Source organism: Schistocerca cancellata, chromosome 3, assembly GCF_023864275.1.
Source record: "Schistocerca cancellata isolate TAMUIC-IGC-003103 chromosome 3, iqSchCanc2.1, whole genome shotgun sequence".
NCBI lineage: Eukaryota > Metazoa > Arthropoda > Insecta > Orthoptera > Acrididae > Schistocerca > Schistocerca cancellata.
In genome coordinates this window covers 620958723-620983763 of record NC_064628.1, presented here as the reverse complement: position 1 = coordinate 620983763, position 25041 = coordinate 620958723, and the positions used below count along the sequence as shown (strand labels likewise).

General features: G+C 41.8%; 1 protein-coding gene across 2 annotated transcripts in view; it reads right to left on the bottom strand.

Annotated features, from left to right (window-relative positions):
- Positions 1–14114, bottom strand: part of LOC126175525 (monocarboxylate transporter 14-like) — a 157760-nt gene extending 143646 nt beyond the window's left edge. For both annotated transcript variants that reach the window (XM_049922352.1, XM_049922353.1), the window contains exon 1: positions 13987–14114. The gene's annotated coding sequence lies outside the window, so the exon portion shown is untranslated. The remainder of the gene's footprint in view (positions 1–13986) is intronic.
- Positions 14115–25041: the final 10927 nt, after the last annotated feature.

The window sequence follows — 25041 nt, the reverse complement described above, 5'->3', positions numbered from 1 at the left end:
GCAGAAGTTAAGTTGTTATTTCGCTTTGTAAAAGAACAGTCAAGTCATGTGTTTGGTTAAAGTGGAAATTAAATATATGAAGATTGATACATAACTGTTTTCTTGATGATGTGACAGTTAAGAAGAAGTATATGTGAACTTACAAGAAGTTTAATAAAAATGTGGATCGTGAACACCAAGTCAAAAATTATTTCTACCATACCATTGTTCTGATCTAGGATTGTTTGATCATTAAGAATTTCCTGAAAAACGCATTTGTTAGGTCTTAAAATATTGCTAAAATACAGATCTGGACCTTCTAGCAGTCAAAGTGAAATCACCCTAGAATCAACAAGATGAGCCATAACAAGTTCGACGAAATCTACGTGGGAATCCATTCAAGATAAGTGCCAAAATTAATGACTTTTTACAGTGACGTCATTATTTCCATTCTGACGATACCATCCACAGTCAATAACTTTGTTGTTGCCCGATAAAGCGAACATATGCTGCGTGAGCAACATTATTAATCTGATTTCTAACCTACTTTGCAAGTGGTGGTACAGTGCGAATAGCGTTTCTTTCCGATAATACAAGGCTGGACAAAAATATAAAAACACAACATATTACCGTACTTAATACGCTGCAGTAAAACCATTGGCTTTCAAAACGGCCTCTAGTCGTCTCGGAATGGATAAACACAGGCCCTGTAAGGTTTTCACTGAAACCTTATATCATTCTTCCTGCACAATAGTGGCACGTTCAGATAAACATGATGGAGGTAGATAGCGATCACTCACCCTTGCCTCCAAAACAGGCCAAAAAGTCTCATTTATTGAGATCTGGTGACTTTAATGGCCAGGGTAGGTCCGACAATTATTGCTCGTACTAACGAAACCAGTCCTGGACGATGCGGGGTGTGTGAATAGAGGCGCTGCCGTCTTGGAACACAGCGTCACCACTGGGAAACAAACATTGTACCATGAGATGGAGTTGATCAGCCAAAATGGTCGCATACTCCTTGGCAGTAATGGCACCTTGCAGAGGCTCATTGAATACCACGATATGGCTGCTCGAATCACCACCGAACGCCCGCCGTGTTTCACTTACGGGGCGTCAGCTTGGCCAGAAGTTGCAAACAATGCGAAACAAGACTCATCCGACCCAATGCGATTCTTTTTGTTTGCTTCACAGTGCAGGTTTTATGTCTTCTGCACCACATTTTCCTGTTAAGGGTGTTTGCATCACTGGTGAGTGGTTTTGGTATTCCGACTCGCCCTGTAATTCCCTGCTTATGGAACTCCCTTCGTCTTGTTTTTTTGTGCTGTCTGGGTTCTCAAGGGAGACATTCAGTTCTGCAACGCTGTCGTCCTCTTAGCTTTCGTCACAGTCTTCTTCAGTGACTGTGTGCCACGATCACTCAACACTATTTTCTTCCGCGTGATGACTTAGCTTTCACTGCATGTGATATAAAGCTTCGACACGGTGCCTCTTGAAACACCAAACACTTTGGTTACCTTGGACACGGATCACTCACCACACGAGCACCAATAATTTGCCCAATTTCGTAAGTTCCACTTCCAACTTCAACGTACTTTCGAAGTCTCTTGACAACGCAACCAGGCGCTCTTCTGAGGTCGTTTAGAAGTTCTTTTGTAAGGGTGGCGCTATACGTTACCCGAACGATCAACTAGTCTCTTGTCTCTACTTTTTCTTTGTAGACTCAATCTATCAGGCATCCTATAGGCAACAAATATTTACAGCAGCCTTGTCCGGGGATCCGGCCGCCATCCAGTGAACGCTAGATTTAGATTATGTGTAAAGAAAACATGAGTAAACACTCTCGAATCTGGTACTCTGTGGTTAGGAAACCCATGTGTTTAGGAAACCGTCTATCGCACTAGCAACAAGCAGTAGCAGCGTTTCGAAGCCCATACACAAACACAATATCGGTGTATTCAGCATTTATGAACTGGAAAAAGAGTCACACAGTTGATAATTCGCTTACGTAAATTAATGAACAACTTCAAAACAAAAGCAACAGTCGATAAATATACCCGCAGCAAATAGAGTACCAACACGAGAAATGAAAACTTACCTCTGTAACTGACTATATTTCTCTTATCAATAAAAAAGGTTCAAATGGCTCTGAGCACTACGGGACTTAACAGCTGAGGTCATCATTCCCCTAGAACTTAGAACTACTTAAACCTAACTAACCTAAGGACATCACATACATCCATGCCCGAGGCAGGATTCGAACCTGCGTTCGTAGCGGTCGCGCGGTTCCAGAATGAAGCGCCTAGAACCGCTCGGCCACACGGCCGGCTTTGCGCAACCACTCTATCACTATCAAATAGTAAAAAATCATTTTTGTTTGTTTGTTGGACTGTGTATCTTCCTTCTGATACGGGAAAGGATTGACATGCACCGTACATCTGAACCCATGGAGCAAACTAACTATTACATCTGATTCTCGTAGTACACTCAAAGAAGTCTACCACATTTAAACGACAAACTGCAGAGGGCAGCTTCATGCGTGCTCTATGTAACGCCATGTTATTCAGAAAAATGAAGCTACAGTGTCATCAGCAGCTTGAAACATTTTCTGTACAGCGGAGTATACGCTATAATGAATATTTGAGACAGTTTAAAACTAAGTGCCGCATAGGGACCTGAACCATGGCCCATAACTTTCGGAGGCAATTCTTTTCCATCTGTGCCATCCGAAGAAAACAGGTCTCTCTGCCCATATTTCTCTCCCACTCTTCCAAACTTGTCTTCCACAAGCTCTGTGGTACACGGTGCTGAGGTGGCGCTCCTACGAAAAATATTAGGTTCAGGTTGACTTGGGTATAATATAGGAACTGTTTCTTGAAGCTACATTTGCCAGTAACAAAAACAACCGAAAATAAATCATCTTCTCTCATCTGCGTTACGAGCATCTTGGGTTCGGAACTGTGTGGATCATACTCCCTCGAAACTCTTTGCTTGCTTTTATGTATTAAGGGAAAAGGAAAAAAAAACTTTTAAAAGAAATATAAGACAATATCTGGGCCATTATCTGACTCTCCCTTTCAAACAGAACTACAGACCATCAAACATATCGCTTCCAGTAATGACTACATCTCTGCCCTGATGGATAATAGACTGAAAAAAAATCGTAAAATTATACCACTACTGTATGCTGACCAACAGGAACCAGCCAGTACTTACAACAATTGGTGCAGCCTCCCTAGTTGCAAAATTTTTGATAACCTCGATAAAACGTTCAAGTATTGCAACTACAGACCTGCTGTTTACAATAACAACAGCCTATCTAAATTTTTATTTAATAGTAAAGATGAACTGTAACCTTTGGAACTGAGTAGTCTATACAAAATCACTTGCAAGCGCTATGGAAATGTGTATGTTGGTCAGTCAGGTGGAGCTTTGGCAGTTAGATTATCTGAACATGAGAGAATCCAAAGGTTAAGAAAGAAAGAAAGATTCATCCTTCGCTCACCATCTAATATCCGAGACCACTCATGTGATGTAGAACGTAAAGTACTATAATCTGTAAAGAAAAATAAAAAGATGACCCTGATGGAAATCAAGAAACATATGAAAGAAAATACCAGCTTAGTATGAAATGATCAAACTCAGTTTCCTTTTTCCCTTCTTTTTAATTAAATTTTATTTACAAATAACAGATTGAAATTACAAATTAAAAATTGTTTTTCATCAGTCCTTAAACGTGTTTCTGGCAAAAACTTTCCTTTTTTAGTTCATGTAATTATTTCTGTGTGACAAAAACAATGTTATACTTTCCTACATAAACACCCCACATATCATCATTTTTGCATCTTCTGTGTAAACATTATCATTGTAAGCCGCAAATCATTCTATCTATGTTTGCGACCTTAGTCACCTGAATATTGCCTAAGAAGCCGAAAGTCGATTCGTGACCGAATAAACGTAATTTTGCAGAACATTAGGAAGTTAGGAACCGTTTTTTAATATTTTAATCATCTTCTGCCAAGACCGACGGAAAATTCAGTTTATTGTATAATGCAATTCTTTCAATGCGACCGATGTGTATATGACTGGGAACAATGCGTATAATAAGTATCCTGCTTTGAATGTCATTAAACTAAAAATTAATAATTTGTATTCAGGTTATTAATAAGCCTATGTTCTTCCAAGAACGGACGGAATATTCCATAGATATTAAAAATTCTTCTGTATTTTGAGTTTTGTTTATAACTTTTCAAATATTTTGAAGTTACACACTTCTTGTTTCTGTCTTATGCTAACGGCTCTATAAATATATATACGCTAAACACATCGTCCACAATACAGATATGCATCATACGGGATATGCAGACATGGCAGATACAGGGACAGAGTTGTAAAAGGAACGATATTTATACATTAACGCCCTTCATAGTGAGGTAGGATGAGGTTTAATTTTTTAAAACAATAACTTTGCTTTTATACGAACAGACTGAGAATGCAACTTATTCCTAAATTTGGTTTTCAAGCGACTTGTGTTGTTCTAGCTATCACTTGGTGACCATGGTAGGCTAGCGGATAGAGCGCTAGGCTTCAGCCGTGGACGTCTCGATTTGATCCCGGATAGGGGGGGGGGGGGGCTTTTTCCTTTTGCAGTCCCCTCAACACGGCCTCAGGTGCTCTCAGCCTGCTGTCAAAATGTGTGCCAGGGATCTTTCCCGGCGGTAAAAGGCGACGAGAGCGATGGCCCCGCACCCTGCCCTCTACAAGTGTGTACTCGCGCCCATGCTGCGGTCACGTACTCTCGCCAAAGGCTTTATCTTCACTTTACTTCTGTCTCTTAAGGTTGGTATAATAGGCTGAAATTGCGACTGTGAACAAATACGTGCAATAATAGTTCAGGCCCGTCGCCACCTTCCCCTCTCCCTGACCATCACCTCCTCCCCCTCCCTCCATCCATCTTCTCCTCCACAATCTCTCTCCATCTCCTTGAGTTGCATCCCTCTGCCCATCTTATCCTTTCCGCTCTCTGTGTGCATTTACTCCATCTTTCCTCACCCCCCCCCTCCCCCACTCCTCTTACCACGAGCCTTGTGTTTTGGCAATGTAAATTCAGATTCTATAGTGGCATTCTAATAATAAGACGATAAGCCAAAAACGAAACTTTCCTATTGTCCACGAAGAAGACAACAAAACAGTGCATTATTGTGTGTAAAATTTATGTTTAATATATAATGGGAAACAGCGTATGTGGGAGTAACAATTTGTCTAATGGTTGAAGTGACCCACTATCGTAGTTATGACTTTACAGTAGTTATGACTTTACAGTAACAGCACATTTTTACAGCAGAGCGCAGCAGTAGCTTTTAACAGAAAACCTGTAGATTGTTGTTTCGACAGTTATATAGTCTATGTCTGCCTGACTGTGGTTAATAGAGTATCGTTTAAAATTTGAAGTAAATCGTAAAGAATTTACGAGAGTTTTGCTAACAACGTTTCAATATATGTATATACTGTCTGTCTGTGTGTGTGTGTGTGTGTGTGTGTGTGTGTGTGTGTGTGTAATCAGTTAAAAAATTTGACGCGTTACTCTAATAAACGTCTGGAGATTATATATATATATATATATATATATATATATATATATATATATATATATAAAACTGATTACACACGCACACATTATATCGGTCACGTATATATATATAAAACTGATTACACACGCACACATTATATCGGTCACGTATATATATATATATATATATATATATATATATATAAAAACTGATTACACACACACAATATATATATATAATTTTTATTAGGATAACGTGTAAAAATTTGAAGTAAATCGGTCAAGTACTTTTTAAGATTTATACTAACATAATTTCCCTATTTTATATCAAATATTTGTTTCTATATTACATATATTAAATAGGAGGTATATATAAAACAAGCGAGTATTCGCATGAAGTGTTGTTTCAAAATTTCAAAGCAGTCGGTGAGATTTAAGGTTTTGAACACACGAGCATGAGATTTTTGCTAACATCTTAACCCCACCATATTTTTTTCATACATTTTTGTATACGACATGGAGCTTCAGTAGATATATAATAACACGTGCATATTCGAACGCAACGTTGTGTCAAAATTTCAGGTCAATCGACTGACTATTTCTGCGGACACAATCATACGCAGGCTCAGTTTTTATACACTCGTAAAGAGATCGCAGGACTGTGGACGCAAGTAAACGGAAAAATTCTAGTCTGTCTTGATCTAAAGGTTTCATTTACTGCTGTTTACAAGTGAAAGTAACAGATAATAGACGTGTCTCAAAATGTTGATTACCATCCTAATATTGTACGGCTGGTCCCGGCGGAGGTTCGAGTCCTCCCTCGGGCATGGGTGTACGTGTTTGTCCTTAGGATAATTTAGGTTAAGTAGTATGTAAGCTTAGGGACTGATGACCTTAGCAGTTAAGTTCTATAAGATTTCACACACATCTGACCATTTTTTTGACCAGCCTAATATTTTCCCATACAGCACACCAAGCCTGTTCCTTCATAGAATAAGTGAGGTGTGACTTGTGACCAAACGAATATTGGTAAAAATGACCTTTGGCGAGGTTGTAGGCTGCCACAGTCCTTCCCAGGCATTGCGGTGTCTTCCTTTACGACACGAGGGTGTGGAAGATATCATGCTGGCGTAGCGCTTGCCAGTGGGCTCTTAAAACGGCTGAGAGACGGGAGTTTCTGCGATGACCTTGAACTCGGTTTTCTCAGGGGCAAGGTTTGAAACCCGGGCGGTGCAGCTGGTCGACCCTCAGATTCGCTTCCTGCAACGGTACCACCGGTGACGTTAAACTTTTCGAAGCGCGTAATATCCATTGGTGGATAAAACGGAGATTGATATGAAATCGTGTACTTTCTTACCCGGTCTACATACTCCTACAATTAAATCCCGTCAAAACCAGCTTCACGCCTGCAATAGGTGCTTTAAAATTAGCAAATGCAACAGATAGCGTTTTGTGCTCCAGTATGACTTAACCAACTTGCATGAACACCATCAGTTTTTTGTTTTATTGAGCAATATCGGCTACAATGTAAGACTGGTGGACTGAAGTGAAACCTTTTCACTGACTAAGATTGACTAATTGGTATTCGATTTCGGTATTGGAGCATTGTTGCGTATGTTTCTTTTTTTTCATTATGACTGTCATAAATACATAAGTCAGATGTAAAAACTTTGTTCTGTTAAGACGGAGCCGGCCGGTGTGGCCGAGCGGTTCTAGGCGCTTCAGTCTGGAACCGCACTGCTGCTACGGTCGCAGGTTCGAATCCTGCCTCGGGCATGGATGTGTGTGATGTCCTTAGGTTAGTTAGGTTTATGTAGTTCTAAGTTCTAGGGGACTGATGACCTCAGATGTTAAGTCCCATAGTGCTCAGAGCAATTTGAACCATTTTTTTTGTTAATACGGAGAGTGTAATAGAGAGTGGATGTGTGACAGTTGAGAGGAATTGTGCAACGAGAAGACGAATGAAGAAGAAATCAAAATGTCAATACAAAAAACTTCAGTTAGTTCACAAAGAATAAAATTTCAGATGCAAATAATAAAATTATTCCTCGACTTAATCCAACTGAAACAAATTCACAAAAGTCCTCACATCCTGAAAATAAATAAAAAATTACTGTGTAATTTTATCAACAGCTGTGTCTGAGTATTTTGTTCAATGTTAAAAAAAATAAACAAATATTTTTACGGTACGTTTTCCGCTTCTGAAAATTTTACTTCCTGTGACATTATGCGTTTTGAAACGTTGCTCCTCGTTTGTGCTAATGATTATAAACTAAGTTATTCTGTGCGTTTAGTTTTGAAAACACAAACGTACTGCTGTGTATATTTACGACCAAGAACTGCATTTAAAGCAGCTGGGTGATGATACTGAACCACGTAATGATTATTATAGTTCGACAACAATACAATATTATTTACTTGTTGCGACCTGAAATTTTTACCTATTGCGGGATGTGTGATCTATTAAAAATGAGATTTTTTGACACGCTAGACCTTTTCTGGTGACTGATCTGCACTTTTGCGGAAGACAAACCTTTACAGAAGAAGTTCAAAAGCACAAGTCAGAATTCCATTATAGTTGGGAGATTTCTGCCTGAAACGTCGAGTGTAAAAGAAAATACGCCATGTTGATCAAACAAGAAGTCTGATAGAAAAGTTACACATTCTAAGTTTCCTTTAGTCCACACTTACCGATTGCTTTATAGGTTTGCTTTATTCTACTATTCACGAACGGCGCCAGATTCATGTAATATGAAAGATCGTAACAAATAAAAGCTGTGCTTTACGAAAATTGAAATAGAATTAACTAATACTGAATTTTGGAACTACCCGTAGGGCCAAATACAAGAACGCTTCTTTGGGTCACATGATACATTCTCAAACTCATTTCAAATGGTGCAGAAATATTACTGAAGGCAACGTGATTGCTTTGATTGCAGTATCCACAATATCATACCGAAATCAGCGGTACTAATCCTTTCGTCGTTCGACTCGAAAATCAAAAGTGTAACAAATTGATCATTGAGTAGGGGCGTGGTAGATTTCAATCAACGTCATTTTGGTATGTGGATCACTGAGGAATGGTCTGCTACTAAACACTGCGCAACAGATTAGACTTTCTACTAGTGTGGACTCATTGTAGAGACTGACTGACCGGAACTAACAGCACAGACAAACGTGAGCCTTTCGAACACGCTGTGTGAAAGCCGGGAAAGTAGTATAACAGAAAAAAACGTTATGATTAAATTTTGTTATCGCATCGGCGGCGGACCTGGAACCGACTTTCAAACATATTACGTAATATGCATTACAGTAGCTCATGTTTCCATATCAGGTCTTTGTCGTTTATTCTGCTTTTCTATTAGTAATACGTTCACAAGGAGGTGACGGAATATGGATATCGGTCATGTATTCTGACGTTAAAATCTTTGCGTCTGAAACTCAATTATTTTGTGCACTGAAGCGAAGAAATGAACCATTAGGTGTTTTACGTATTAGAAAATTCATGTGACAGTTCCATACTTGTCTTCACGTGTACCTGTACCACCCATATCAATGTACTGACTGAAACTGAATGATGAACATTTTTCAGCAGTGCCATGGCTATAGACGAAACATTTATCCTTCACTATTGCATGTTTGAATAAAAAAGAGTTATATCGCTGCCCAGTGTAAGTTTCTCGGCAAAATTTTGCCACCCAACCTCACTGACACACAAAACAACAAAAATATCATACCTTTGACATATGCAGTCATGCAAACTAATGTGTAATTGATAGCCCTGCACCTGCGTATGGAATAACGCTACAATAAATATTGGTGTTTAACATGTCTAAAGCAGCAGACGGTGTTGTTTATAAAATATTTTGCCGATACACACATACTAACATAAAATATTTCGCTGCACAAACCATTTTCAATAGCCCGTGGAATTATTGTTGGCCACAGGCTGCCTCGAAATATGTTGTGAGCCACCATTTGTATGACGCTATTACCAATAGACAGTAGACTAATACATAGCGTATCACGTAAGACTAGCAACGCTTTTATTTCGTGATCCGTTCAAGTTATCGATACGAACTTTTCGGCATGTGATAGTACACCGAGGGAGGGGGAAGGAGTGGGGGCGTAATTTTGTTGCATCTTTAAGCTAGTTAACTCTTCTATCGGCTACAAGTAACTGATTCACTCATATGTGACTGTGGTGTTGAGAGGCAAACAGACCATACCATTTTCAGCTGCCCACTGGGGTACCAGGCCACAAACAATTTCCAGGAGTGTTTAGAGCTACACCTTCACACCAGACTGAAGACGCTACTCACAACACATAATGTGTCACTGTAGAAGCGTATGTGCAGGGTGTGTCGCAATTCATGTTACACACTTCTAGGGGCTGTAGAGGGGACTCGCAGATCAAGTTTTAAATAGGAAACCGTGTCATCCAGCGACTTTACAGAGCGTCCAAGTTACAGGCGCCGGCGCCTGTAAATGTATGTACGTACCGGATGATTACGTGAGGATGTTACAAAGTTTCAAGGATGACGGAGACGGATAAATGTATCAGTTTGATGTACAGGTCCCTGTTCCGGAAACGAACGAGTCGAAAGTTACAAGCGGAAATCATTCTGATACCTCTGATAGTGGAATACATTGACCAGTACTGTTGTTGCTAAGAATGTACGGTATCCGACTTTCAGAGGTGGCAGAACTATGAGCACTTGTTCAATAAAGGGAATGTATTCCACACTAGGTAAGAAGAACAATGCTCGCAGCCCTCCAGGTATGCATGGTGGTGGTGGAAAGTTCCAATGGGACAAAACTGCTGAGGTCATCGGTCCCTAAGCTTCCACACTACTTAATCTAACTTAAACTAACTTACGTTAAGGACAACACAGACACAACCAAGACGCTCAGGCTTGCATTTTGTCGACATATTGCCACCTCTGAAAGTTGGATGCAAAAACAGTACCGGTAAACGTATTCCACTGTCAGAGGAATCAGAATGATTTCCGCTTGTAACTTTCGACTCGTTCGTTTCCGAAACGGGGACCCTTATCTCAAATTGATACATTTATGCGTTTTCATCATACTTGAAAGTTTGTAAGATCGTCATGGAATCACCCTGTATATAAATACGTTTACAGGCGTCGGCGCCTAAATTTGGACTCACTGTAGCGTCGTTAGATGACGGTTCCAGACATGAGTTCCTATATAAAACTTGATCTACTGAGTCCCCTCTACAACATCTAGAAGTGTGTAACATGAGTTGCGAAACACCTTGTAACACTTTTTAGCGGCTGTACACACCATGATAAAATATCTATGTTTACAACCAACTTAAATATTCCATTGAGTTTTTGGTGATGATGATGAAGATGTTTGGTTTGTGGGGCGCTCAACTCCGTGGTTATCAGAGCCCAGAGTTATTGGTATATATATATATATATATATATATATATATATATATATATATATATGTGTGTGTGTGTGTGTGTGTGTGTGTGTGTGTGTGTGTGTGTGTGAGATTGAATATGTCGTTTAATTTTTAGCATATCATGTAACATAAGCTGGCTCATCTCCTAAGACGGAAATGAGATAAAGAAAAGAAATTCGTATATCAACCGGAATGTTGAAGCATTTCGTTTTATTTTGATTGAAATAGACGCTTTTTAGACAGCAATCGCAACGTTGGAATTTTTTGCAAAACTGTACTAGAAATGAGCTAAAACAGCAAGGTCGATATTACCTATTGTGGTGTTAACATAGCTAACTGGAGCTTTCATGCCAGACTCCGTCGTTCTACTAAGCCTTTTGATTGTCTTCGTTTTCAACAAAAGCTAGTCATTTAAATGTACGTAGACACATTTGAAATAGTTTCTCTAGCTCCCTTCATTTGCGCTAGAAGTTAGGACACCTTACTGTTTCTCTATCTACACGTAAACACCATGCACAGATTAGATTAAACGTAAACACCACGCACAGATCGGACATTAGGCCAGGCCGAACTGGCCGACTGCCCGCAAGGCAGTACGAGGAGCGATCTGTGATAGTGGGATATGTGATCAGCATGTCTCCAACCCCGCAGGAGTTATTGCTAGCAGGTAAATCCTGCTGATGCCGCTGTTCCGTTATTCAAGCAGCTCTTCATCTGACGAACGAGAATGAGTGGTACCTTTCCAGACCTACCTAACACAGAAAAATCCGAGGAGGTTCCGACAATCGAACCAGGCTCCTGCAGCACCGAAGACAGCGACGCTAATCATTTGACTACGGAGACCGTCTGATTCTGTGTGTATGTCGTATAAAGTAGGGCCAATAGGAAACACGTTTTATCTTAGTAGTGTTGGCTTGTCTTCTTGCTGCGTATGGTGGAGTCAGCTATGAGAGCACCACTTGGCGTTCTTTACACATCTATAGACGATTCCGAACGGAATGCCTTTCGATTTCTGCTCCTATCTCGGATACTTTTGCAAGACGTTTCAACGGCAACAATCATTTATTATAGGAGCGCTTGTTGTCTGTTCGTCTGGACATGTTGGGACTTTAGGCGGAATCGGCAGCTACGAGTAAAAATGTGTGTCGGATTCGAGTCCCGGTCCGGCACATATTTTCACTCGTCGCTGCTGATTACGCCTAAGTCTCGATGCACCTGATATCATTAGTTCCTTTCTTCCGTTGCCTTTCTCCCACTCCACATTCAATTTACATAATAATAATTTAATTATTTTTATGTTCCATGGATCAATTGAACTATATTTTTATCGAAGTGATGTGGAACGAGCCAGTTTACAGGCCATGTATTCATAGTCAGTGTTAACATAATTAAACACATTATTTCTTAGTTCTGTTCATGCAACTACACTCAGAACATTTTTTAAATTATTTATTTTTTAAATCTTTTTTTTTTAAATTTACAAACTACTTGCTTTTAAATACAAATTCAAAATTCGTCCATGGAATAGAAACAGCTGTCCAGGAGAAATTAGTTTAGATTTGAAACTTGCTTTTCTACCCGACAGAAAATTTATGTTACTGGGAAAATGAAAAAAAAGCTGTTGTTTCATGTTTAACTCCTTTCTGACCGTCTGACAACTTCAGTAACAAATAACAGAGGTCCTTTTTCCTCTAGTGTTGTCCATACCTGCTATGATGTTGATTCGTTTGTTTCCATACTGGCAATAATACGAAGAGAAAAAGTAGATTAAATTAATCGTTCGTTAAGCTCAGTAATATATTTCTTCCAGATAAAGTTTTCATCAGTATGTAGATTCAAAAATTTGGAGCATTCTAGCTTATTTACTGATTCGTGTTCATGCGTTTCGTCTATTCCTGATTAGACGCTGTTTGTTGCGAGAAACTGAATATATTGAATTCTGTTGTTCATAATTTAGGGAGACTCAATTTTCAGGCAAACGCTTAATAATTTGTTGACAACCTTCATTAACAATCTCTTCTGTTGCCTTCTCCGTAATGGGATTCGTTATAACACTGATATCTTCTCTACAAAGCATTATTTCTGCTTGCTGAATGTTAGTTGGAAGATATAACACAGTAAGTATGTGAAAATACGTCATGGGACTGATTAGTTTGTTTCCAAGGCTAGCAATTATACGTAGAGCAGAAGTAGATGAACTTAATTGTTTGAGAAGCCCAGTAATATGCTTCTTCCAATTCAAGCTCTTATCAGTATGTACAGTACACCCAAAAACCTGGAGCGTTCTACCTTTCTTATGACTCCTGCTCGTATGCTTCGTCTATTCTTGGCAAAACTCTACGTGTTGTACAGAACTGAATGTAGTGATTTTTTTTGGCAAAATAGGGAGATTTCGTTTTCAAAGAACCATTTAATAATTCTTTGAAAAAATCTTTAACAATTTGTTCCGTGGCTTTCTCCCAAATGGGATTTGTATTACACTAATATCGCCTGCTTAAAGTACCAATTCTGATTGTTGAATGTTAAATGGAATGCCATTCACATGCCCCAGGAATAAGAGCGGACCCAAAACTGAACCCTATGGGACTCCCTCCGAAGCATTTTATCACTGTATACTATTTTTTTCAACAGCTCTCGAATACCGTTAAAAACTTCATTGTCTCGTTAGAGAAAATATCTGTTTCAGTATATCATTTGATTGAAGATGTCAGTGGATTACACATGCAATGAATGAATAAATAAATAAATACGTTCCTCTCTGTGTACAATCATTTGCTGTGAACCTCGTTTCGACTTCTTCAACGAGTAACGAAATAAATGTGCTGCTAGTTTTGGATGATTCACCGTGTACGACAGAAGGTAGCTGACAGAGGGAGACTACTGAAAATGTGGAACACGGTGTTGATTAATCACGTGCTCTACATCATGTGGCAGGCAGTCGGTGCTGGGTGGAGAGGGCCGCAGAGCGCAGCCAGGCAGCCAGCCGGCGGGCGCCGGCACCTACCTGTGCGCTGTCTGGATGGTCGCCGTCCGCCGACCTGCTCGCGTGTGCCGTGTCCGCCGCACTGACTGCAGTGGGATGCGGAGGCTGCGAGCTCGCCGCGGCTCCCCGTTTATGTAAGTGGCCGCCTGCTGACTGCGAAGGTCCGCCGGCCGCCGCCGCACGGGCCGGCCACGCCGCCGTCGGGGGTGCCCGGCCCACGGCTCCAGTCGCGGCGCCTGTCCGTCACAAGGAGCGCAGTCGCCGTCACCTCCCCACCACTCCTGTAGCGGAAGTGAGTTGCAGCCACTCTGTCCTCTCACTAGCCGCATGTTTGGAAAATGACTTTGAGAAGAAAAAAGAGTGTTATGTCTTCCTTGATCTGTCTGCAACTTGTGACAGAATCTGGAGATGGGGACTATGGCAGTTCCCAGTACAGAGATCATCCCCTTCTTGGATAATATGCTATCTGTTTCAAGTTTACTCCGAACACAAGAATAAATTCCACACACTCAAAGTTGGCTTGCCTCAAGGTTCAGCTCTCTCTCCTACATCCCCTGCGTCCAGACACTTGTTAGCGGACATTACTATAGGGTGCGTCGACACTTCGCCTTCGTGACAATCTCTGCTGGGAACACTTTCGCTGAGGTGTCTATGGATAAATGACAGCCCCTTCTTCCTCAAGAGTCTAAGCTAGAGAATGGAGTGATGTTGCCCGCTCAGGTATGGAGTGAAGAAGACATCCCAGTTCACCCCAAAGGTCTTCCATTGGGTTCAGGTTGGGACTCTGGGCAAATCTGTCCAGTTCAGGGGTGTCGTTCTCCACAAAACCGTTGCCATGTTGATACAATCACTGTCTGCAAACGATTCCCCTGTTGTACGAGTACACAACGGAGCATTTAGCGTTTTCTTAAGGGCTATAAGAGGACCTCACGCTAACCGCTAAAATCGTCCCCATACCTTAACACAATTCCATATTTCACTGTTTCTACTACGTTTACGGCAAGTAACTCTCTCCAGCATTTGCCAAACCCAAAATCTTCCATTGGATTGCTACGGTCTAAAGCGTAATTCATCACTCCATATCACTCTTTCCCTGTCACCCAGTTCAAATGTTGTGCTCAGAGCGATTTTGTAACAGACAGACAATGTAACATAAGGAAACCAGTGATGACAGAAGAGGGGGAAATTAATGTTCTTGCTGCTGATGCAGTTGATCCATACGTTAGCTTCCACGCCATGGCGCTATGAAGTGGCATGAGTCAGGAAGGTGTTCAAATGGTTCAAATGGCTCTGAGCACTATGGGACTTAACAGCTATGGTCATCAGTCCCCTAGAACTTAGAACTACTTAAACCTAACTAACCTAAGGACAGCACACAACACCCAGCCATCACGAGGCAGAGAAAATCCCTGACCCCGCCGGGAATCGAACCCGGGAACCCGGGCGTGGGAAGCGAGAACGCTACCGCACGACCATGAGATGCGGGCCAGGAAGGTGTCAAATGTTCAAATGTTATAATGTGTGTGAAATCTTATGGGGCTTAGCTGCTAAGGTCATCAGTCCCTAAGCTTACACACTACTTAACCTAAATTATCCTAAGGACAAACACACACACCCATGCCCGAAGGAGGACTCGATCCTCCGCCGGACCAGCCGCACAGTCCATGACTACAGCGGCTTACCGGCCGGAGTGGCCGAGCGGTTCTAGGCGCTACAGTCTGGAACCGCGCAACCGCTCCGGTCGCAGGTTCGAATCCTGCCTCGGGCATGGATGTGTGTGATGTCCTTAGGTTAGTTAGGTTTAAGTAGTTCTAAATTCTAGGGGACTGATGACCTCATAAGTTAAGTCCCATAGTGCTCAGAGCCATTTTTTGCAGCGCCTAAGAGCGCTCGGCTAACCCCGCGCGGCTCTCACCCAGTGGCATCGCTGTTTGCGCTACCTCAAGCGTCACTTAGCACTGTTTACAGCAATGTGTGGTTCACGAGGAGCTGCTCGACCACTGTCCCATGTATTTTTCAACTCCTTACGCAAATAGTTTGGACAAGAAGAGAATAGAAGCTTTCGAAATGTGGTGCTACAGAAGAATGCTGAAGATTAGATGGGTAGATCACATAACTAATGAGGAAGTATTGAATAGGATTGGGGAGAAGAGAAGTTTGTGGCACAACTTGACCAGAAGAAGGGATCGGTTGGTAGGACATGTTCTGAGGCATCAAGAGATCACCAATTTAGTATTGGAGGGCAGCGTGGAGGGTAAAAACCGTAGGGGGAGACCAAGAGATGAATACACTAAGCAGATTCAGAAGGATGTAGGTTGCAGTAGGTACTGGGAGATGAAGAAGTTTGCACAGGATAGAGTAGCATGGAGAGCTGCATCAAAGCAGTCTCAGGACTGAAGACCACAACAACAACAACGCACAATCATTGTGTTACCTGTGCTGCTGGTAGCATTTTGAAACTAGCTAATTATTCTTTCCGCTGATTTCATAGGCTTTTTACAACCACCTGCCGCAATGCTCGACGGCCCTTATCCATCATTACGTGAAGTGTGCATGGCCTGTGTTTGATGAAATCCTCTTACATAAGATGGAAAAGGAAAAGGATACATGAAGGGCGGACCCACGATGATTGCGTCATTTTTCCTTTGACAGTTCACGTTTATTTACAGAACACATTACTCTAACAACCCGTATACAATATTAACCACGCCAAAGAAAGGGAAACACGACTTTTTTTAAAAAAAATAATCGATGTAAGCCACAGACCAAAGGCCCCAAGCCACAAGCAAGAAATCAGTAATAAATACAGAATTGCAAGATAATACGGTAAGACATTTCTTATTTAAAGAAGAGCTACTCTCCCAAAACTCTAAGAACAAATCGTCATTTACAGCTCTAAAAGCGGATTCAAAAAAATTAAATTAATTTCAGTATTAATTAGAGTTGCCTTTGAAAGTAACACCTGCAGCTGCGATTACTAATTACCCAATCACAAGACCGGGCATTCAATTTTCAGAACAGACAAACCGTGAAAGTTAAGTGCCAACAGTGGCGATGCAGCAAGATTTTCTTTAACATGCATGGAATGAATGCAATACGGGAATGGTTGCAAAATAATTAGAAAAACATCTCAAACATTGGCCACTAGAGAAACTAAGCTCGAAGTTTCCCAGTATTATCAAATTAAGTACAAACTGAACTAATCTGATTTAGAAAATCTGAAGGTTTATCGTAAATCAGATAAAATTACCCATTTCAGGAGAGACGTAAAATATTTGGTGCAAAATATTAACATAAGAGCTTGTAAATAAGAGCGCAGGTTAAACAAACTGAACATATACGCTGCCAGCGCGAACAGTTCTACTAAGTTAATGTCGGGTAGCCACAAGCACTCCCGAAAACATTATGCTGTTGCGTAACAGCAACAAGTCCCGGTGGCCAAGCACCGCCCCAAACAACAGACCTGCAACTCGTAAAACTAAGAGCTCTTAACAAATGCCACTCAGGTGAGACATGAGCTAGATGATACAAGTTAAGAAAATGTAATTCGCCCACGCCTTAATACACTGCTGGCCATTAAAATTGCTACACCAAGAAGAAATGCAGATGATAAACAGGTATTCATTAGACAAATATATTATACTAGAACTGACATGTGATTACATTTACACGCAATTTGGGTGCATAGATCCTGAGAAATCAGTACCCAGAACAACCACCTCTGGGCGTAACAACGGCCTTGATACGCCTGGGCATTGAGTCAAACAGAGCTTGGATGGCGTGTACAGGTACAGCTGCCCATGCAGCTTCAACACGAAACCACAGTTCATCAAGAGTAGTGACTGGCGTATTCTGACGAGCCAGTTGCTCGGCCACCATTGACCAGACGTTTTCAATTGGTGAGAGATCTGGAGAATATGCTGGCCAGGGCAGCAGTCGAACATTTTCTGTATCCAGAAAGGCCCGTACAGGACCTGCAACATGCGGTCGTGCATTATCCTGCTGAACTGTAGGGTTTCGCAGGGATCGAATGAAGGGTAGAGCCACGGATCGTAACACATCTCAAATGTAAAGTCCACTGTTCAAAGCGCCGTCAATGCGAACAAGAGGTGACCGAGACGTATAACCAATAGCACCCCATATTATCACGCCAGGTGATAGCGATGATGAATACACGCTTCCAATATGCGTTCACCGCGATTTCACCAAACACGGATGCGACCATCATGATGCTGTAAACAGAACCTGGATTCATCCGAAAAAATGACATTTTGCCCTTTGTGTACCCAGGTTCGTCGTCGAGTACACCATCGCAGGCGCTCCTGTCTGTGACGCAGCGTCAAGGGTAACCGCAGCCATGGTCTCCGAGCTGATAGTCCATGCTGGTGCAAACGTCGTCGATCTGTTCGTGCAGATGGTTGTCTTGCAAACGTCCCCATCTGTTGACTCAGAGATCGAGACGTGGCTGCACGATCCGTTACAGCCATGCGGATAAGATGCCTGTCATCTCGACTGCTAGTGATACGAGGCCGTTGGGATCCAACACGGCGTTCCGTATTACCCTCCTTAACCCACTGATTCCATATTCTGCTAACAGTCATTGGGTCTCGACCATCGCAAGCAGCAATGTCGCGATACGATAAACCGCAATCGCGATAGGCTACAATCCGACCTTTATCAAAGTCGGAAACGTGATGGTACGCATTTCTTCTCCTTACACGAGGCATCACAACAACGTTTCACCAGGCAACACCGGTCAACTGCTGTTTGTATATGAGAAATCGGTTGGAAACATTCCTCATGTCAATACGTTGTAGGTGTCGCCACCGGCGCCAGCCTTGTATGAATGCTCTGAAAAGCTGATCATTTGCATATCACAGCCTCTCCTTCCTGCCGGTGAAATTTCGCGTCTGTAGCACGTCATCTTCGTGGTGTAGCAGTTTTAATGGTCAGTGGTGTAACTTAATGGTATGAAACCTTCACATCTACCATAATAATTAAACAATAACGTTACTCAAAACTGCACAGAGCAAATACTACTTAATAACATTCTCGTGAAACGGTAAAATGAAGGCCTAATAAACGTCTGCCCCAAAACAACTTAACTGAATATTGTGTAATCATTACTCAGAAAGTTACTTCAAATAGAAAAACAACCAATAAGCTACCTAGGCTACACACCCAGAGACTTTTTTGTGCCAAACTGAAATTTCTATACGAATCAGAAGCTTATCTCTAGGAGGTGGACTTAATGGCTAGCATTTACAAACTGAAATTTCTATACGAATCAGAAGCTTGTCTCTAGGAGGTGGACTTAATGGCTAGCATTTACAAGTAAGGCTCTCTTCCAAGGCATGTAGATTTCAGAATGATCAAAAACACAATCTGAACAGCATACATTAGTTCTTCAAATTCCCTTAAAATAATTAAAAAATTAAATAAAAATCCAAGTAAATATCCCAAAGCGTAAAAGAAAACCACTTAATTAACCAGATTTACCACTGAACTTATGAGCACTTTAACAACACTAAATACCCAATTTCATTAAACACTAGGGTAACAACCAACGGCCTGTCGGCTCACTGTACAATGACACTGATTTGAAAGCGACCAGATATAAAGTACCAGACAGTTTGAGACGTAAACAAGTAACAGAAAGGCAGGACTTGAAGTAGCACCTATAATGGAAAACGGCCACCGTTACACGTGCGGAACAAGCACTAACCATTTAAATGGATCGAACTCAAACAGGCCAGTTGTGGTTAACAGTAATTACAACGGGTGAAAATTTTTTTGAGAGCCATAAAGCGACAGTCACGGAGGCAGGCATATCAAAGAGCGAGCTGATCTCAATCATTGTTACATCAAGAAGTCGTTATTCCATAATTTCAGCTCAATACAGAAGGCCCGTATCCAAAAGCGCACACCGTGGACATAAGGGAAGACGATTTAGCTGAAGTATTGTAAATGGCATGGTGAAAACTTCAATGCAGCCACTAAAGGTACCCTCGTAACTAATAACTAATCAGTCTGCGCACAGATAGAGCCAACGGCCCACACAGCCGACGGGCCGACCACTGTTCGTGTTGTCCTCTCGCCCTGTATCCAGCCACTTCCAAACTCCACACTCTCCGGCGTCTTTTCAAGACTCTGCGCCAGCAATCTGACACAGGGAGCTAAAGGTAATTGATTCCACCTAGCGGAGCGCTAGGAAATGAAGGGGGAAGAAAGATGAAATGAAGCCGCCACGGCTCATCTAGCTGTTTTTGTGTTTCTTGTTTCTTGTCTCTTCGCGTTTCCACTTCACCATCACATTACCAACAGTCGAGTTGGGCGGCTTTAGAAAGGTCGAAATGTCACTGATGGATTTATATCTCAAGCGACATCTAGTATCTAGTTACTAGTCGACGTTCGCAGTCAATGAACTATCCTGATCGACCATTGGCCGGCCGGGGTGGCTGAGCGGTTCTAGGCGCTTCAGTCCGGAACCGCGCGATAGATACGGTCGCAGGTTCGAATCCTGCCTCGGGCATGAATGTGTGTGTGATATCCTTAGGTTAGTTAGGTTTAAGTAGTTCTGAGTTCTAGCGGACTGATGACCTCAGATGTTAAGTCCCATAGTGCTCAGAGCCATTTAAACCTTTTTATTGATAAGAGAAATATAGTTAGTTACAGAGGTAAGTTTTCATTTCTCGTGTTGGTACTCTAGTTACTACGGGTATATTTATCGACTGTTACTTTTGTTTTGAAATTGTTCATTAGTTTACATAATTGAATTATCAACTGTGTGACTCTTTGTCCAGTTCATAAATGCTGAATACACCGATATGGTGTTTGTGTATGGGTATCGAACCGCTGCTACTGCTCGTTGTTAGTTCGGTAGACGGTTTCCTAACCACAGGGGTTCCCTAATCACAGAGTACCAGATTCGAGAGTGTTTACTAATGTTTTCACTACCATAATCTAAATCTAGCGTTCACTGGATGGCGATCGGATCCCCGGACAAGTCTGCTGTAAATATTTTTTGCCTATAGGATAGCAGATAGACTGAGTCTACAAAGAAAAAGTAGACAGAAGAGACTAGTTGATCGTTCAGGTAACGTATAGTGCCGCCCTCTCAAAAGAACGTCTAAATGACCTCAGAAGAGCGTCTGGTTGCGTTGTCAAGAGACTTCGAAAGTACGCTGGAGTTGGAAGTGGAACTTAAGAAAATCAACTTTAAAATTAATAATTTGCCATTGCTTAAAACCTTCTGTGAGCGCTCGGGTTACATTGTAACAGCTGTATCTTTGTAATCAATAAAGACTGAAAACGTGTTGTAAGCAATGTTTTATTCGAATTAGTCTTTACTCCCACCTCATAAAGTATTTGCTCTTCCTCCTGAAGCACGCTGCATATTCACGACTTTCCAGAAACTGCGTCTACCCAGAGAAAACGATTTGTCTAAATTTTAACTGTTCATTCGGAGTTTTAAACAAGTGGTCAAAACGAGAGACAATGTTTCAAACTTCAAGTAACGTATACGATTCCTGGCCGTAATATTCGTCACGGAAGTGACTTGGCTACTGTACATCTACATCTACACAGACACTCCGCAAGTCCCCGTATGTTAGTTATTTCCTTTCCTATTCCATTCTCAAACAGACCGAGTGAGAACTCTATACGCCTCCGTATTTGCCCTAATTTCTCGTGTCTTGCAGTATCTACGTTCTACTTATCCGCAGTGTATGTTGGCGGCAGTAAAATCATTCGGCAGTCACCTTCAAATTCCAGTTCTCTAAATTTTCTCAGTAGTGTTCGTCGAAAAGATCATCGGCTCCCCTCCAGGGATTCCCATTTAAGTTTCCGAAGCATCTCCGCAAAAATTACGTGTTGTTCGAACCAACCGGTAACAAATCTGGCAGCCCGCCTCTGAACTCTTATCTGGTACGGATCACTAACACTTGAGCAGTATTCAAGAGTATAATGCACTAGCATTCTAGCCGGCCGATGTGACCGAGCGGTTCTAGGCGCTTCAGTCCGGAACCGCGCGACAGCTACGGTCGCATGTTCGAATCCTGCCTCGGGCATGGATGTGTGTGTGATGTCCTTAGGTTACTTAGGTTTAAGTAGTTCTGAGTTCTAGGGGACTGATGACCTCAGATGTTAAGTCCCATAGCGCTCGGAGTCATTTGAACCACTAGCATCCTACATGCGGTCTCCTTTACAGATGAACCATACTTCTCTAAAATTCTCAGTAAACCGAAGACAATTTGCCTCCCCTACCACAGTGCTCACATACTCATTCCATTTGACATCGCTTTGCAGGTTTATCCCCATATATTTAAACGCCGTGACTGTGTCAAGTAGTGCTCTACTGATGCTGTATCCGAACATTACGGGTTTGTTTTTTCTACTCATCTGCATTAACTTACATTTTTCCACATTTAGAATTAGCTGCCATTTATCACGCCAACTAGCAATTTTGTCTAAGTCATCTCGTAGTTTCCTACAGTCACTCAACTTCGACATCATACCGTACATCACAGCATCACCAGAAAAAGACCGTATATTGCTGCCCACCTCGTCCTCCAAATCATTTATATAGGGTGTATATAGAGAACAACAACGGTCATATCATGCTTCTCTGGGGCGATCCTGACGATACACTTGTCTCTGATGAACACTCGCCGTCGAGGACAACCTACTGGGTCCTATTACTTAAGAAGTCTTCGAGCCTCTCACATTTCTGCGAACTTTTTCGATATGCTTGTACCATCGTTAACAACACCGTGTCAAACGCTTTCCGGGAATCTAGAAATATGGACTCTGCTTGTTGCCCTCCGTCCGTAGTTCGCATTATATCACGTGAGAAAAGGGCAAGCTGAGTTTCACACGAGCGATGTTTTCTAAAACCATGCTCATTCCTGGACATAAGCTTCTCGGTCTCAAGGAAATTTATTATACTCGAACTGAGAATACGTTGAAGGATTCTGCAGCAAACTGAAGTTAGGGATATTCGTCTGTAATTTTGCGGATTCGTTCTTTTACCCTTCTTAGATACTGGAATCACCTGTGCTTTTTTCCAGTTTCTTGGTCTAGGTAAGGGGCCAATACTGTAGAGTACTCTTCGTAAAACTGAACTGAATTGCATCCGCACATGATATGACGGTGGTAGTTGTTGTATGTTTCGCGCATAGGTATTTTCACAGACGCACGAATCTCTACTAAATTTTGCTTGACGTCATTTGTGCATTCTCTTTTGAACAGAGAATGCAACAGCATCTGCTTCCTCAGCATCTCCCGAACATTATTAAACCATGGTGTGTCTTTTCCATCCACTTTTCAAAAAACTTGTTCAATAACACATCGCACGACTGTCTGCCTGTATCTCTGCAATGAAACTATAGATATACTAGTCTATAGTTAGTATGTTATTTTCACCTCCAATTAGTATTACATGACTTGCGTATTTACTTTCTTTGAATGACTCCAGAACTGTCACAACGGAATCGGGTGGCCGTTAAAAACATCCAACAATTAACTTGATTTCACCTACCCGACACCTGTTATACGCGACCAGATAATTTCACTTCGACCTCAATAGAGACCCTATTCTTGTCAATTGCAAAGAAGAGCAGAGACGTACGAACAAAAGGTATACAATCATTGAAAATTTTGAAATGCATTACCGGAATGACCTGAGGTGCTGAAAGCTTCTGTCTCCTGTAAATTTAATACAGCATTAGTTTTTCTTCTGTCTCGCGTAATTTTTGTGGAACATTAGTTTTTTTACCCCCGATTTTGCCCGCATGCTTGTTGTACTGTATACTACAATGATATATGTCTGGTTTACACCATATGACACCAAAAAACATGTTAAAATTATCTGTGGTGTTCAGCTGTGTGGCGTGATTGCTGATCCCGAAAGACATCGAAAAAGAGACAAGTTGCACTTCATCCTTTTAAATTATTTCAAAATAACTAAATTCATGAAAGAAACACCAAAACGTCGTTTTAGAACATTTTTATGTATCACCCTCTTCTCCAATCCCCACCCCTAGGGATAGTAGGGGTATTTCTCTCACAGTCCTTTTGTAGAAAAATGACTCATGTTTATGACAGATTTGGCTGCATATGCTCTAGGGGTCCCTGACTTATGCTTTTACGTCACACCTTTTCACAGCCACCATCAGCAGGGGGATCTTGCTGTCACATTACTATACCAAGTCTGATTCAAATCGATCCATTGGTTTAGGAGGTGATGAGGCACACACACACACACACACACACACACACACACACACTACCACAACACAGGTTAGCTCAGACGTGTCAACACGAACTGCTGCGAACCGGTCATTAGTGGTAACTCTACACACTTCTAGCCCGTCTTCCACTCACGCCACAGTATCGACGTGCGCGGCACGACCAGTGTCGTCAGAGGATCACTTGGAAAATTGAATGTCGAACCGTGGTCTTCAGCGATGAAAGCAGATCTTGCCTACACGCAAGTGATGGTCGTCTGCGCATACGACCTAGGCCTAGTGAGCGCTGTCTTCCAGAGTGCAGCCATTCAAAACACACTGTCCTTACCCCAGGCCTTATGGTCAGTGGTGCGATTGCGATAAGCTACAGCTCTCGTTCACCTTTGGTGTTTCTGGAGGGGACGCTAACCATTCTTCGATACATACAGAATGTTGTTAGATCCGCTCTTTTGCCGTTCTCGCAACAGGAAAGAGATGTTTTGTTCCAACAGAACAATGCTCGCCCATACACTGCCTGTGAAACTCAACGAGTTGTGCAAGACCCGGAGCAACTTCCCTGGCCAGCACAATGTCCAGACTTGTGTCCAAACGATCACTTGTTGGATAAGATGGGACGAGAAGTGACTCGTGCGATTCGTCAACCAACAACTCTTACAGAACTACGTGAACGGGTCAAGCAGGCTTGGCATAACGTATCCCAGGACAGTATTTGCCGTCTACAAGATCGACTGGATGTTAGAGTCAGTCAGTGCCTGCATTGCCGACCGTAGAGGCCACACCACAAACTAATAACTAATATGGGTGTTTCAGCAAGGGTCGATATCTGGTA